The sequence below is a fragment of the Microtus pennsylvanicus genome, chromosome 3, assembly GCF_037038515.1.
Source record: "Microtus pennsylvanicus isolate mMicPen1 chromosome 3, mMicPen1.hap1, whole genome shotgun sequence".
Lineage (NCBI taxonomy): Eukaryota > Metazoa > Chordata > Mammalia > Rodentia > Cricetidae > Microtus > Microtus pennsylvanicus.
In genome coordinates this window covers 2,938,433-2,954,124 of record NC_134581.1, presented here as the reverse complement: position 1 = coordinate 2,954,124, position 15,692 = coordinate 2,938,433, and the positions used below count along the sequence as shown (strand labels likewise).

At 54.4% G+C, this 15,692-nt stretch overlaps 1 protein-coding gene across 5 annotated transcripts in view; it reads left to right on the top strand.

Annotated features, from left to right (window-relative positions):
• Trak1 (trafficking kinesin protein 1) overlaps positions 1-15,692 on the top strand; it is a 179,602-nt gene that overhangs the window by 48,907 nt on the left and 115,003 nt on the right. The window lies entirely within an intron of this gene.

Here is a 15,692-nt window from a genome sequence, read left to right as displayed (position 1 = left end):
TTACCCTCTGCTTACTGCAGTGGGAAAGGGTGCCTGCCTTCTTTCTAGGGAATACAGGCTGAGCCCCAGCTCTCTGCTCCCTTGACTCCCGGAAGCTCTGTTTCCTGGGTGCTTCTGTGCTAAGGAGGCTCAGGACTTCTGCTATGCATTCTCCAGTACCCACCACTTCTGAGACTTCCCAGGGTCCGCTTTAGATTGTTTGCTGAAAGTGGCTGAAAAACCCTAAGCTCTTGGCTCCCATTCTTCCTAGATACCGTTGATAGGAGCCCTGTAGAACCTTCCTCCTTTGCCATGAGACAATTAATTCCAGAATGTTCCTGTAGCCCGTGGAAGACCCTCTGGCTTCCCTGGGGTTCATTTAGAACTCATAGATCAGGAGGATGACCTCTCTCTCTCTCTCTCTCTCTCTCTCTCTCTCTCTCTCTCTCTCACACACACACACACACACACACACACACACACACAGTACCCAAGCAGGAAGCACTCACAGGGAACTTTGTGCAGTGGTTTGCCTATAAAACCACTGGGGTAAGGAGTCTGCTAAATGGTGAGGCATATCTTACTGGAAGTATCTTTCTGAGGGTCGGTGCGAGCCACACTGGGTACTGGACGTGTGCTCTCTGAGGGTCGGTGTGAGCCACACTGGGTACTGGACGTGTGCTCTCTGAGGGTTGGTGTGAGCCACACTGGGTACTGGACGTGTGCTTCTCTGAGGGTCGGTGTGAGCCACACTGGGTACTGGACGTGTGCTCTCTGAGGGTCGGTGTGAGCCACACTGGGTACTGGACGTGTGCTCTCTGAGGGTCGGTGCGAGCCACACGGTACTGGACGTGTACTCTCTGAGGGTTGGTGCGAGCTACACTGGGTACTGGACGTGTGCTCTCTGAGGGTCGGTGCGAGCCACACTGGGTACTGGACGTGTGCTCTCTGAGGGTCGGTGTGAGCCACACTGGGTACTGGACGTGTACTCTCTGAGGGTTGGTGCGAGCTACACTGGGTACTGGACGTGTGCTCTCTGAGGGTCGGTGCGAGCCACACTGGGTACTGGACGTGTGCTCTCTGAGGGTCGGTGTGAGCCACACTGGGTACTGGACGTGTGCTCTCTGAGGGTCGGTGCGAGCCATACTGGGTACTGGACGTGTGCTCTCTGAGGGTCGGTGTGAGCCACACTGGGTACTGGACGTGTGCTCTCTGAGGGTCGGTGTGAGCCACACTGGGTACTGGACGTGTGCTTCTCTGAGGGTCGGTGCGAGCCACACGGTACTGGACGTGTGCTCTCTGAGAGTCGGTGCGAGCCACACGGTACTGGACGTGTACTCTCTGAGGGTCGGTGCGAGCCACACTGGGTACTGGGCGTGTGCTCTCTGAGGGTCGGTGCGAGCCACATGGTACTGGACGTGTGCTTCTTTGAGGGTCGGTGCGAGCCACATGGTACTGGACGTGTGCTTCTCTGAGGGTCGGTGCGAGCCACATGGTACTGGACGTGTGCTTCTCTGAGAGTCGGTGCGAGCCACACGGTACTGGATGTGTACTCTCTTAGGGTCGGTGCGAGCCACACTGGGTACTGGACGTGTGCTTCTCTGAGGGTCGGTGTGAGCCACATGGTACTGGACGTGTGCTCTCTGAGGGTTGGTGTGAGCCACACTGGGTACTGGACGTGTGCTCTCTGAGGGTTGGTGTGAGCCACACTGGGTACTGGACGTGTGCTTCTCTGAGGGTCGGTGTGAGCCACACGGTTCTGGACATGTGCTCTCTGAGAGTCGGTGCGAGCCACACGGTACTGGACGTGTACTCTCTGAGGGTTGGTGCAAGCTACACTGGGTACTGGACGTGTGCTCTCTGAGGGTCGGTGCGAGCCACACTGGGTACTGGACGTGTTCTCTCTGAGGGTCGGTGCGAGCCACACTGGGTACTGGACGTGTGCTCTCTGAGGGTCGGTGTGAGCCACACTGGGTACTGGACGTGTGCTCTCTGAGGGTCGGTGTGAGCCACACTGGGTACTGGACGTGTGCTCTCTGAGGGTTGGTGCGAGCCACACTGAGTTGCTCCCTCTCACTGTATCCAACACGGAAATCAAAACGGAGGGCAACTTGTGTTTCCATAGCTGCGGAATCTGTTTTGGAAAACATCAGGCTGGGATTTCGCTGTAGTTCAGGCACATTGAGGGCCAATATGCGAATGGAATATGAGTTTTAAAACAAATCCTTGGTCCCTTTGGGTACCTGTGTGGGACCGCCGCCCCCCCCCCCCCCCCCCCCCCCCGTTTTCAAGCCCTGTGTTGTACGGATTTATGTCAGGAGTTGATTGACAGTGGAGGGCTTTTGCCTGATGTCATTCAAGCCTGTCACTTAGGAAGCCCCGCAGACATTTCCTGCTGTGACCGATGACTTAGCGCTGGTGGGTGCACCATTGATTGCTGGGATTGTATTGACCTGTCATGCGGTGGTAAGACAGGGAGGCTGGGGTGGCAGGGGCAGGCATAAAGAGTGAATCACTGAATGCCATATCACACTGAGTTTTACTGTGCTCCAGGCACTGAGGGCCTAATGGTGACCTAAACAGGCAGAAGCAAGCCTTTGAAACCCCTTCTTGGCCATCTAGTGCAGGCCTCTGAAGTCTGTATATTCCTTGATTGTAGGAAAATGCTTATTGAAATATCATGGCCTGTCTTCCCCTCAGGCTGTCCTCTCCTTGTGGGGGTTTGATCTCAGGGTAGCGACAGCTGCCATTTATGGAACACCTACTTTTACTTACCTCACTTATTCCTGAAGCACCCCCTGCTGTCTGCTATCATTACTGCCCCTCGGTTTACTGGGAGGACCTAGGGTTGGGGGGCGTTCCTTGGCTTTCCTGGGGGCAGCGCAGTAATCAGTGCTCAGTGGTGAGGGTACGCGCCTTGCTAAATGCGTGTGTGGTCTTGTGCCCTTGGCGAGGAGCCCTGCTCACACCCAGGCTGCTGGAAAGGTGTGGGTGCGGTGGCGTGTTAGGTGACTCAGCCCTGAGAGGAGAGAGCCAGATTGTGGTGTTGGAAGTTGACCAAGAACCTAATAAGGAGGGGTCATGGAGGGCCGCGGGGTGGGGCTCTGTGGGTGGGGGTGGCGGTGATGCAAAACTGCTGGGCAGATACAGGAACTGCTGAGCTGCGCTGTTCTAGGTCTTACTTATTAAAAGTTACCTCTTTGAAAGTTTCACGCAACCTGTTTGGTCTTGGTCACCCTCCCCTACCTCTTCCCAGCCCACCCAACTAGTTGTTCTTTAAAACAAAACAAAACACCCTTCCAGATCCCTTTGTGCTGCCCAGCTGAGGTGTGTTGGGCCACACAGTCAACTTACCTGGGGCTACACAGAGAAAACTGTCTTTCCCCCTCCCAGCAGCTAAGAGTTGCCAGTAGCTCCGTGGCTGGGGTGCTGGGATGCTGGTTGGCGTGGACTTGCACGGGTTGCAACCCCTGTGAGTTCACGTGCACATCTGCCTGCAGTAAGCAGGCATTCACTCGTTGTCACCACTGCCTTTGGCCATCGCGTTCTTCTAGTCCCCTCTTCTGCAGTGATCCCTGAGCTGGGTCGTGGGGGATCGACAGTATATATGTTCTCTTTGGGCTGAGCATGCCAAGATCTCCTATTCTCTGGGTCGCTGTGTCTCGTCGGATCAACCACTGTCTGCTGCAAATGGAAGCTTCTCTGATGAGGTCGAGAGCCACAGTGACTTGAAAGGTTCCCGTGGAGAAGCTTGTCATCACCATCTAACTCAGACAGAGCTTACCCTGTGCTGGGGAGCCCTGCACTGGGGAGCCCTGCGCTGGGGAGCCCTGTGCTGGGGTGGCCTGCGCTGAGGAGCCCTGTACTGGGGAGCCCTGCGCTGGGGTGGCCTGTGCTGGGGAGCCCTGCACTGGGGAGCCCTGATGCCCTGTTCTGGGGAGCCCTTCGCTGGGGTACCCTGATGCCCTGTTCTGGGGAGCCCTGTGCTGGGAAGCCTGGCGCTGGGGTGGCCTGCGCTGGGGAGCCCTGTGCTGGGGAGCCCTGCGCTGGGGTGGCCTGTGCTGGGGAGCCCTGCGCTGGGGTACCCTGATGCCCTGTTCTAGGGAGCCCTGTGCTGGGGTGGTCTGCATTGGGGAGCCCTGCGCTGGGGTGGCCTGCGCTGGGGAGCCCTGTGCTGGGGTGGTCTGCACTGGGGTACCCTGATGCCCTGTTCTGGGGAGCCCTGCGCTGGGGAGCCCTGCGCTGGGGTGGCCTGCGCTGGGGAGCCCTGTGCTGGGGTGGTCTGCACTGGGGTGGCCTGCGCTGGGGAGCCTTGTGCTGGGGAACCCTGTACTGGGGAGCCCTGTGCTGGGGTTGCCTGCGCTGGGGAGCCCTGTGCTGGGGAACCCTGTACTGGGGAGCCCTGTGCTGGGGAACCCTGTACTGGGGAGCCCTGTGCTGGGGTGGCCTGCGCTGAGGAGCCCTGTACTGGGGAGCCCTGTGCTGGGGTTGCCTGCGCTTTGTGGCCTGTGCTGGTGAGCCCTGCGCTGGGGTGGCCTGCGCTGGGGTGGCCTGTGCTGGGGAGCCCTGTGCTGGGGTGGCCTGTAATGGGGAGCCCTGTGCTGGGGTACCCTGATGCCCTGTGCTGGGGAGCCCTGTGCTGGGATAACCTGATGCCCTGTGCTGGGGTGCCCTGTTGCCCTGTGTTGGGAAGCCCTGCGCTGGCGTACCCTATGCCCTGTGCTGGGCTACCTTATGCCCTGTGCTGGGGTGGCCTGTGTTTTCACACCCAGCCATGATCTACATCTTCACTTAGTGACCGAGTTTCTCTGTTGCCACTGGGACACGTGGATGAGGGGGCAGTTGTGTCGTATGGACTGTGCCTTATTTACTTGAAATCTGCAGTAGATAGTGATTTCCTGACTTAAATAAATGTACGTGTATGCTAAGAGGAAAGTTGGGCTTGGCATGTGATTCTGCTTTTTCTTAGAAAACAAGAAGATGTAGAAATACTGTTTAAAATCTATGAGATTTATTTACTTTACATATGTGAGTGTTTTCTTTGCCTGTTTGTCTGTGTGTCATGTGTGTGTCTGGTAACCTTGGAGACCAGAGTGGGGCATCAGATCACCTGGAGCTGGAGTTAGAAACAGCTGTGGGCCACCATGTGGGTGCTGGGAATTGAACCTGGGTCTTTTGGAAAAGCAGCCATGCTCTTTCTTGATGGATGAGCATTCAGGCTTGGCCACCTGCATCTTGCTAGCCTGTGTATTCTTCTGCTAACTTCTTATCAGTGAATTTGCTTTAATAAAGTTTTATATTTTGTACTTTTAGCTTTTTTTGGTGTGAGGAGATCATAATTTCTCTGAATGCCCTTGACTTGAAATTGCCATCACCTGGTTATGCACTTGAGAAAGCTGTTTTCTGTGTTTGTTCTTTATGTCATCCCAGTATGTTCCAAAGAAATTTCAAATCTATGTGCATAGTAAGGAGAATAGACCGGGGAACTTTGTCAGTGTGTCCCCAATATGCCACGGGTTGTGGTGTTAATAGTGATTTAAAAAATTATTTACTGTGTGTGTGTATGTGTGCGTGCACGTGTGTGTCTGTGTGTGCGCACATGTCATAGCATTCCTGTGGAACACTCAGGACAACTTGGAAGAATCGGTTCTAGCCTTCCACCTTGTGGGTTCAAGAGATTAAGCTCAGGTCTTCAGCTTGTCAGCAACACCCACGGAGCTCCTTTGCCAGTCCTGGGTTGTAGAACCTCTACTTTCTTAGGACTGTGGCCAAATGCCTTCGGATCTCACTTTGCCCAGCAGCCACTGGAAAGAGCACGGGCATGTCGTCCTTCAGCTGCTGTGAGTTTAGGATTGGCAGTGCCCCCACCCGGCAGAGCTCAGCCATGACATGATGCAAGCATCCAGCACGTCCTTTCTGATGGTGGGGCCCTGTAGGTTTCTTTGAGAGTTGTGAGCACATTAAGGTTTGTGTCACGGACAGAGCCTCTCCGGTCCACTCCCAGCCTCACCGTGTGGCCTTTTGGAGCTCCTGTAATCCTTTTGTCCTGGGATTTGAGGCTCAGCAGACACTGTCCCTGGTTGAGCGAGGTTGATGACTAACTCAGGCCCATCCTGGGAGGACAGGTATGAGCCCTCCCCTCAGGTCAACCTCTCTTAGATCTTGGTCTGCGTTCCCTCCAGGGAACTCTATCCAGTCCTAGCAGCGGCACCTGCAAGGTGGTCACAGTGCTCCCAGCCAGCGTCACTGGGCCCTTCTCAGGCAGAGCTTTTCAGGGCGAGACCTTCCAGCCTGATGTCTTGGGTGTTCCTTGGGTACTTTTGGGGGTCTGGGGAGCAGGTTATCCCTCCTGTCATCCTCCTCCTCAAGATTGCTCCTCCAGTCCTGGTACGTGAAGGGTAAAGGTTATGGCTTTCTGTGTACGGCCTGCAGTAGGGCCTGACGTAGTATCACAGAGCTGGGCCTTTTACAGCCTCCCTCCTGCTGCCTGCCAGGCTGGCCTTGTGCCCCTTGACTTGGCAGTATTAAATGTCCAAGGGCCACTGTTCCCCGCAGAGCCAGCCCGTTGCCTAGGTGTGCAGGAGAAGCCCCTCCATTGGGTCCCTCGGTGTAGTCCCTGCTGCCTGTGCCGGCCTGGGAGTGCTGGCTTGAAGGTCAGCAGCCAGGGTTTACCTCTCCTGCTCGGCTGTAGGAGTCAGTCAGTGACACATGTCTGTCCAGGGCCAGGTGAGTTTGCCTTACTCGGTGCTGGAAGGCGTGTGAGGGTTCCATTGCAGAGGAAAGAGGAAAGGCCAGCCGCCCCAGGCTCTGGCTGGACGGCCTCCTGCAGGAGAGGGAGTTATTTATAGCGGTTTGAAGAATCTGCTGCTGCAGCTGAAAGAGAGGTGGGACTGTTACGTAAGGCTGGGCTGTTCTGGGTCTGTTCTCATTTCCTCCCTTATTCTAGGAGACAGACGAAGCTGGTCTTCTCTGGCTTCTCAACGGCAACAGAATTATTTTTGGACATGGCGGCTCGGTCATGTGACAGCAGCTCTCATTCATGAAACCTTGATGGATCAATGAAGTTGTCCGCCCTGACTTAGCAGGCCTGTGCGTGTGCTGTGGGGAAATCGCTTCTGTATCACACGAGGGTAGAGAGAAGAGCCGGGGCTGGGAGCCCCTCATTGTGCTTGAGTTATGGGAACTTCCTTTAGGCGATGCTGCTGGCTTCATTATCGGGGGTGGTAGACTCTCCGGAGCTAGGGAAGGGTATGGCTTTAGAATGGCTCTGAGGGCCGGGAGAGACTCGGCTTGTAAGATACAAGCCGTGCAAACCCGAGGACCTGAGGCTGATGGCCGAAACCACACAAAAGTGCCGGTTATGGTGGTGTGGAATATACTCCCAACCGTGATAGGCAGCGACAGGGCGCTCCCTGAGGCGGTGAGCTCCAGGGCAGTGACTGAGGCTGCGTGGCAGGGAGGTCCTGGTGTCCCCTGGAATGTGTCCCTCATGTGTGCTCACACGTGTGCCCACACCCTTACACTCCCATGCTCGTGCACCCACACTTGCAGCACTCTGAGGCAGAGGCAGGTGGATCACTGTGAATTTGAGGCCAGCCTGGTCTATAGAGCAAGTTCCAAGACAGAGCTATAGTGTGAAACCCTGCCTCAATAAAATAATAAACAAAATACATAGAAATAACTGCGCTGAGATACTGAGGAGGCCAGAAGGTCAAGTTTTCACTGGCCGCCATGAGGCCCTAGTTCAGATCCCCACAGCCTGTGTGAGAGCCAGCCATGGTGGCAGGTCCTGTAGCCCACTGCAGGGTGGGCAGGCAGGTGGATTCCTGGAGGCCAGCGGTGTAGCTGCAGTGGCGAGCTCCGGGTACAGCAAGAGACATACGGAGTAAGTGGCATTAAGCCTGTCATCTCAACACTTGGGAGGCTGAGGCAGGGGGATTATGAATTCCAGGTCAGCCTGAGCTACAGAGTAAGACCCTGTCTCAAAGAACCAAAAAGTGACATTGATTTCATGTGTGTACATCTTCGGGGGGTTGGGGAGGGCAGGCACTCGGGAGGACTGTTACAAATGGCCTTCTGTCCAAGTGCAAGGCCGTCCCGAAGTTCTCTTGGCAGAACTTGTAACAGGGTACACTTGACCTCAGCTGTCTCAGTCTGTCCTTTGAGGGTCCAGGGACTCCCACAGCAGCCACAGGAAGCCGCAGGAACTGTCCTTGAAATCGTCATCTCTGTTTCTGCGCCCTGGTGACCACAGTGATGCTTCAACTTTGTCCCTGCCCTCCCCCTTCTGTGTGGGTATGTGTCAGGGGACCAGGCCTCCACCTACCAATCTAGATCACCAGCTCCCCCCTTCTGTAGGCAGAATTTTGGTTGGTGTGTGATACAAACTGGGCTCCAACTCATCCTCCTGCCTCAGCTTCTCAAGGCTGGGATCACACACAGGCCTGCACCATCACCTGCCAACCGCTTTCAGAGGGAGTTGTCTGCTGTGGGTCCTGGCATCTTCGTCAGTCGTGGGTGACTGCATGACCTGCCAAGGTGTTGCTAGCCTAGGTGGCAGAGCACAGGTCGGCTTTCAGTGAAGAGAAATGCTTCCCAGCCCTCCGCCTGCTGTGGCGCAAGATGAGCTGTGAACAGGGCCCTGACTCTCACAGGAGGAAGCTTCCACTGAGAGAGCTAACTTAAAACCTCGTCACCCTGCGCGTAGCTTGGCTGCAGCTTGGTAGAGGAAGGGTCCTGGACAGTGTGAGTGTCTTGCCAGTTGGTGAGTGGTGGTTGTAATCTTTACCCCACCTGGCTGCCAGCCTGTGACTCACCTGTAGCTCCTGTTTTATTCCTTGGTAAAGTCCCAGCTCCCCAGTCACTTGTCCAGCCCCCACCCCCCAGCCGCTTGTTCAGCCCCCCCCCCCCCCGGCCCCTTGTCTAGCTCCCAGCTGCTTGTCCAGACCCCCGGCCACTTGTGCAGACACTGGTTGCTTGTCCAGCCCCCTCACTGCTTGTCCAGCCCCTGGTCGCGTGTCCAGACTCCCGGCTGCTTGTCCAGACCCCCAGCCGCTTGTCCAGCCTCCGGTCACTTGTCCAGAGCCCCAGCCGCTTGTCCAGCTATTTAAGGAGCCAGACTAAACTCATGGGAGTGCCAGGAAGGTCACAGAAGGTAAGAGAGTGATAACATGAGCAATCAGGGAGGCCCCAGCCCCCGAACGACTGCCCACCAACTGCCCACCAATGGTGTGGCTCCCGGAGCTCCACCTCCAGGCTGACTGGACAGGTGTGGTCCCTTGTGGTCGTGGAGCTCCTTTGATCCTGCTGTGGCAGGAATGTCGTTTTATAGATCCAGGACAGAGGGGGCAGAGTGGTTGGTTCCGTAGCCCGACTTTCCTTTAAGTACAGTCGCTCAGTCAGAGCAGCAGCATATCTGAATCCATTCTAAGCGAGGTTTAACTTCCTGGCAGGTTCTTTGGGCTTCCTGAGCCCAGACTGTCCTGTAGAAAGCAGATGCTAATGTCACTCGATAGGCTATGAGTGTTAAACAAGGCCACTCATTCCAGGCAGCTACTCATCTTCCAATTCCAGGCGTGCCGGGGCTGCCAACACTTTAAAATAGCTAGCCTCGATACCTTCTAAGCAGGTGACAGTAGCGTCGCCATACAGTGGCCTGTGCGGATTGCCCTGGGTGGAGGAGGAGGCAGCCCCAGGCCACCCTAGGCAAGTCCCCTAGTTGGGGGCAGCAGGGAGAAACAACCAGCATTGCTGCTGGTGGCTTGAAGAGTCCCCTTCCCCTTGCAGCTTCTGCCGAGGTAAAACCAGGTCCCCGACTGCTTAGCAGAAAGGAATTTTAGGATTTATTTTAGGAGTGAAGAAAGAGAGTGAGCAGAGCTTTATTTTTTAAGTTTACTAAGTAGAGATAAGGGAGAACGTGTATTTCAAGGGGAAACTGAGACAGGATAAATGAGATGAGAGAGAGAAAGAAGGAAGGAGGGAGGGAGACCAGGGAGACATGCTTAGGATAAAGATTTTTACACACACACACACACACACACACACACACACACACACACACAAAACACACAGAGCAGACTGTCCTACAAGGCCTGGTGCCAGAGGGACAGCAAGTAAGTAACCTCCGCTAGCCATGAACCCCCGCTGGGCCACACCTGGCCTAGCTCTGAGTCAGCACCCAGCCCCTAATCCATCCTTTGTGCTACAGACCACTTTTGTTGTCCTTTGGGAACCTTGTCTGAGAGTTTCCCATGGATACAAAGCTAATGCAAAACTTGGCTTAGAGGAAACTCTAAAACCGTGGTACCCATGAGTCAGGTGAGGAAACCCTAAAACCGTGGTACCCCATGAATCAGGTGAGGAAACCCTAAAACCGTGGTACCCCATGAATCAGGTGAGGAGACCCTAAAACCGTGGTTCCCCATGAATCAGGTGAGGAGACCCTAAAACCGTGGTGCCCCATGAAATCAGGTGAGGAGACCCTAAAACCGTGGTACCCCATGAATCAGGTGAGGAGATCCTAAAACCGTGGTACCCCATGAATCAGGTGAGGAGATCCTAAAACCGTGGTACCCCATGAATCAGGTGAGGAGATCCTAAAACCGTGGTACCTCATGAATCAGGTGAGGAGACCCTAAAACCGTGGTACCCCATGAATCAGGTGAGGAGACCCTAAAACCGTGGTTCTCCATGAATCAGGTATTTGCACCTGGCATTGTATTTTTGGAAGTTTCATTCTGTTCATTTTGAGATTTGGAAATCAACTAGCTAAAGTGTAAACATAGGGAAAAATAAAATTGCTGAAGGGCTAAGGGAAAATGCCTCAGTCCACGGAGACTGAGACCCCCCCCCCCACGCAGCTGCGAAGGACAAATACGTTCATCCTCAAGGAGTCTTTGAGTCTTTATTTCACAGATCCGCGTGAACCCACGAACCTGCCCTGCGATACCCACGACATACGTATAAATGAATATATATGAATATATAAATATATATGTAAATGACATACTGTGGGCTTCCCAAGCCCATATCTAGGTATCTTTACAGTGGTTATGTGTGTGTAGTGTATGTGTGTGTGCGTGTGTTGTGTGTCTGTATCTTGGTATGAGTATATGTGTATGTGTGTATGTTTATATGTATATATCTCTGTGTTCGTGTGTGTGTTAGTATGAGTATGTGTGTGTATGTGTATATATCTCTGGGAGTGTTCGTGTGTGTTAGTATGAGTGTATATATAGCTGTGTGTTTATGTGTATATATCTCTGGATGTGTTCGTGTGTGTGTGTGTATTTATATTGCTCAAGGGATCCAATTTACAATGAGATTTAATTAAGATGAAGCCACGTTTGAGAGTGAAGAAAACCTTCATGAGCTGCTTGCTTCATCCTCTTAAAGAATCTCCGGCTTTCGGGAGCGCGTTGTTTAGATTTAAGGGTGATGGGAATGCAAGCTCAGTTAAGCTCCAGGTCACAAATACGCGTGGCTTGTCCATGTAGTGTACCTGTCTGAGGTGTCTTTGGGGGGACGCACATTATCTCTGGCAGTTTTGGCCTTATCGATAGGCTGTGCTGAAGTTTCCTGACCCAGGCAGCAGGAAGGGCGACCAGATCCCAGGGTGAGGGGCTTCCCCCTTCCCGTGTCCCCTTCACATCCCTGTCCCAATCCTGCTTCATCTTCACTGGTGAGCTGGTTCTGGTGGGAAGCAGATCCTCTAGTGTCCACCCTCCACGCGTACCTGCAGACTGACCGTCCTTCCTGGGAGCTTGTTCCTCTTGTAGAAAAGGTGTTGAAAACAGGCTCAGTGTGTGCCGAGCTGCTTCCGCTTGCCCCCAGGGTCTGAGCCATCCCACACCTCAGGCCTGTCATTCTCCAGGACCACCTCCAGTCATGCCCGCTGCTTGACAAGGGCAGGTGGTGTCCCCAAAATTGTAGAAGAGACCCCTCATGGCCCAGGGCAGTCGGAATGTGGCAGCAGATGGGACACTTGACATCAGTGAAGGTTAAGAGGGAAAGGCACTTAAAATCACAAAAGACAGGAAGTAGATATTGGCCAGTCCCCTAGTTAAGGTTTCTGTTGCTGTGAGGAGACCTAAGACCATGGCGGCTCTTCTAAAGGAAACATTTAGTGGAGGCTGCATTACAGTTCAGAGTTCGGTCCTTTATTGTCATGGCGGGTGACATGAAGACAGACGTGGTGCTCGAGAAGGAGCTGAAGAAGCTGAGAGTTCTGCATCTTGGTCCGCAGGCAACAGGAAGTCAGCTGTGCCACACTGGGTGCAGCTTGAGCATGTGAGACCTCAAAGTCTGCCCCCACAGTGACACACTTCTTCCAGCAAGACCACCCCTACTCCAAGGCTACACCTCCGGATAGTGCCAGTTGTAATGGATTATTAAAGATTGCTGTGGAACCCCGAGTAGCTTGCTGCGGGATTCCAGCTGGGGGGCAGCGGGTCCCGAGAGCAGCCAGTCCCAGTCAGGTCTCCGAAGGTGGCTGGTCCCCCGTGGTATTCCTGGCTGCGAGCCATGTGGGCCGTGGGTGAGAGACAGACAGATAAGCACACCATGCAGAGTGAGGTTGGATATTTATTTAGTGGTTATGGAAGGGAAGGGAGAAGGCGAGAAGAGCAGAGGGGCAGAGGGGGGGGGAGGGAGGAAGGGAGAGAGAGAGAGAGAGAGGGAGGGAGGGAGAGAGAGAGGGAGAGGGAGAGAGAGAGAGAGGGAGGGAGAGAGGGAGGGAGAGAGAGAGAGAGAAGGGGGTAAAGGGAGAAGTGGGGAGAGGTAGAAGCTGCCTCTTCTAGGGGAAGATGGAGGAGAGAAAGACTAAGGCAGCAAGCAGGGAGGGAGTGGGTGTGGCTTGTCTCGTAAAGAGGCAGATCATTACACCCGTCCCTTTGGACCAAGTATTCAAACTCGTGAGTCTATGGGGGCCATTCCTATTCAAACCACTATAGCAGGTAACCAGAAGGGATTTCCTGGACAACAAACTTAATGGAATATTCTGGAAAAGGCAGAGACATTTATTCTGTTGCACCCTCAGCCCCCTGGTGTACACTCCATCACCTGGGGTACACTCCGCCCTTGGGGTACACTCCGCCCTTGGGGTACACTCATCCCCTGAGGTACACCCCTCCCCTGGGGTACACTCCATCACCTGGGGTACACTCCTCCCCCGGGGTACATTCCTCCCTTTGGGGTACACTCCATCACCTGGGGTACACTCGTCCCCTGGGGTACACCCCTCCCCTGGGGTACACCCCATCACCTGGGGTACACTCCTCCCCTGGGGTGCACTCCTCCCCCGGGGTACACTCCATCACCTGGGGTACACTCCTCCACTGAGGTGCACTCCTCCCCCGGGGTACACTCCTCCCCTGGGGTGCACTCCTCCCTTTGGGGTACACTCCTCCCCCGGGGTACACTCCTCCCCTGGGGTACACTCTATCACCTGGGGTACACTCCTACCCCTGGCCACACAGGGTAGTGATGGTGGGCAGTCAAAGCCTCCACAGTGGCCAGCACCCCTGTGCTCCCTGTGAGCTCCCTAAAGACTGGTCCCAGCACAGGCATATGTCTGTGTGCTGGCAGAGAGCTGAAATGTAATTCTAGGGACATACAAGAGTCTGAGTAGCACGCCGGTCACAGCTGTGTCCCCATCTGCTTCACGTCTCAGGTGTGGGCAAAGGCACTGGGCTCAGCCACCTGTGGAGACTCAGCCTGTGTTTCAGCCCTTCGGAAGCTTAGCTCCCTCCTCTTCTGGTCTCCATGGGGCCAGAGGCTTTGCGTGTGTGCATGTGTGAACACGCTCCACATGTGTACGTGTAGAGACCAGAGGTTGATGTCAGGTGCCAACCAGTTTCTTTCCACTTTATTTTCAGAGACCGTGATTCTCACCGAACCTGGAGCTTGCCAGTTCTAAATGAGGTTGTCTGGCCAGTGATCCCCAAAGATCTACGCTTCTCGGCCTCCCCAGCACTAGGGTTATAGGTGTCACTGGGCTCCCATTTCACATGAGCGCTGGGGAGAACTCTGGTCCCGTGAACGCACTGAGCCGATTTCTCAGCCTCTGGCTCCTTTTGGCATCCTGTTCGCTTACTTTTGCTTTTTGAGTTCTTAGTGATCTTGAGTCATCAGCAGAAGGCATGGTTTGAGTAGAGACGCTGACGTCAGGTACTCAGCAGACTCACACCTTGGGATGAACAGTCTCCCCTTCCCCATGATCCCTGGGCCTCCCAGGACTCCTCCTGGGACTCTGTTTAAACTATGGGGACCACATGGGTCACCGAATGAACCAGTGAGCACAATGGTTAAGCACACTGGCTGCTCCTCTGTAGGCCCAGGTTTGATTCTCAGCACTCATGCAGCGGTTCCAGGGGGCCAGCACCTTCTCCTGGCCTCTTCGGGTATCAGATACAGATGTGGAACACAGAGAGACATGCAGCCAGAACACGCATGCACATGAAATAAATACATCATAAAGAAATTTGAAATGCCGCTGCGCTTTTCTATATTTTATTTCTTTTAGTTTCTGCCTTCGTGGTTTTTGGATTTTTTTCTTCTTTTTTTGGTTTGTTTTGTTGTTTTGTTTTTGTTTTTTATGGAATTAATCTGAGGTATGCCTCTTAACCTGTTTGCGGATCAAGTTAATGAAGGCTTCGAGTCTGGGTGCTCAGCCTTCTCCCCTCCTCCGTGAAGACATCATGCTTTTTCTACTGGCTCTGATTTCACCCAAGGTCTCTGCTCAGAGTCAGGACACAGCTAGCACAGGGGAAGCCACCTCCTGCCTAGGACAGCCAGGGCGGCAGCAGCAGCCGGGGCAGCACCAGCGTTCCTCACACGCAGAGGTTCCCGTCCTAATACACTGGGCATGGCTGGCATCTAGTGGAGGACTTCTGGCATGCCCACCTCAAGCCCCGGCACCCGGCAAGCTTGTGTTTCTCACCCACAAGCTCCTCCGCTTCTGACCAGGTGTGACAGTTGGGACTCACGTGTCATCTCCCAGAAGCACCCGGATTTCAGACCTCACTTGCTATTGTTTCCCCCCTGTGTGTAGAAGCATCTCTCTTCTCACTGTGGACTTGTTGTCCATATAAATCCTGTTCATGCATGTGTGCCTGTGTAAGTTTATGTGTGCCGTGTGCATGCAGTGGAGAAGCCATGTCAGATCCCCCGGAGCTGGGTCACAGGAGGGCGTGGCCTGTGTCGGGAAGAGCAGTACACACTCTTAAGCCGCGTATTGATCCTTTCTGAACCTTTGTGTGTATGTATGCATGTGCAGGTGTGTGTGCCACGGCCCAGGGTAGAGGTTAAAGGTCAGTCCTGGATGTGAGTCCCCTCCCCCCACCTTGTTGGTTGTGCTCTGCTCTGTGCGCTGGGCTGTCTGAGCCTCTGCCACATTCCATCTCACGAGAAATGCGCGGACTGCAGCCGTGAACTACTGTGCCTGACTTTTACATGAGCGCTGGGGATTTGGGATTTGAACTCAGGTCCTTGAATGGCAAGCACTTGATCCGCTGACATCTCTCCAGGTTTTGTAGACCTCATTCGTCACACTCCCATTGGATAGACGTTTTTGGCATGTATGTATTTGAGCGTGTATGCACACCTGAGATGCGTGTGGAGGGGGGCGGGGAGGTGAGGGACTAATTCTCAGGGGCCCACACTGTCCTGAGAGGGCACACGCGGGCTGCTCTTGAAACAGGAATCTTGGGTGGCTT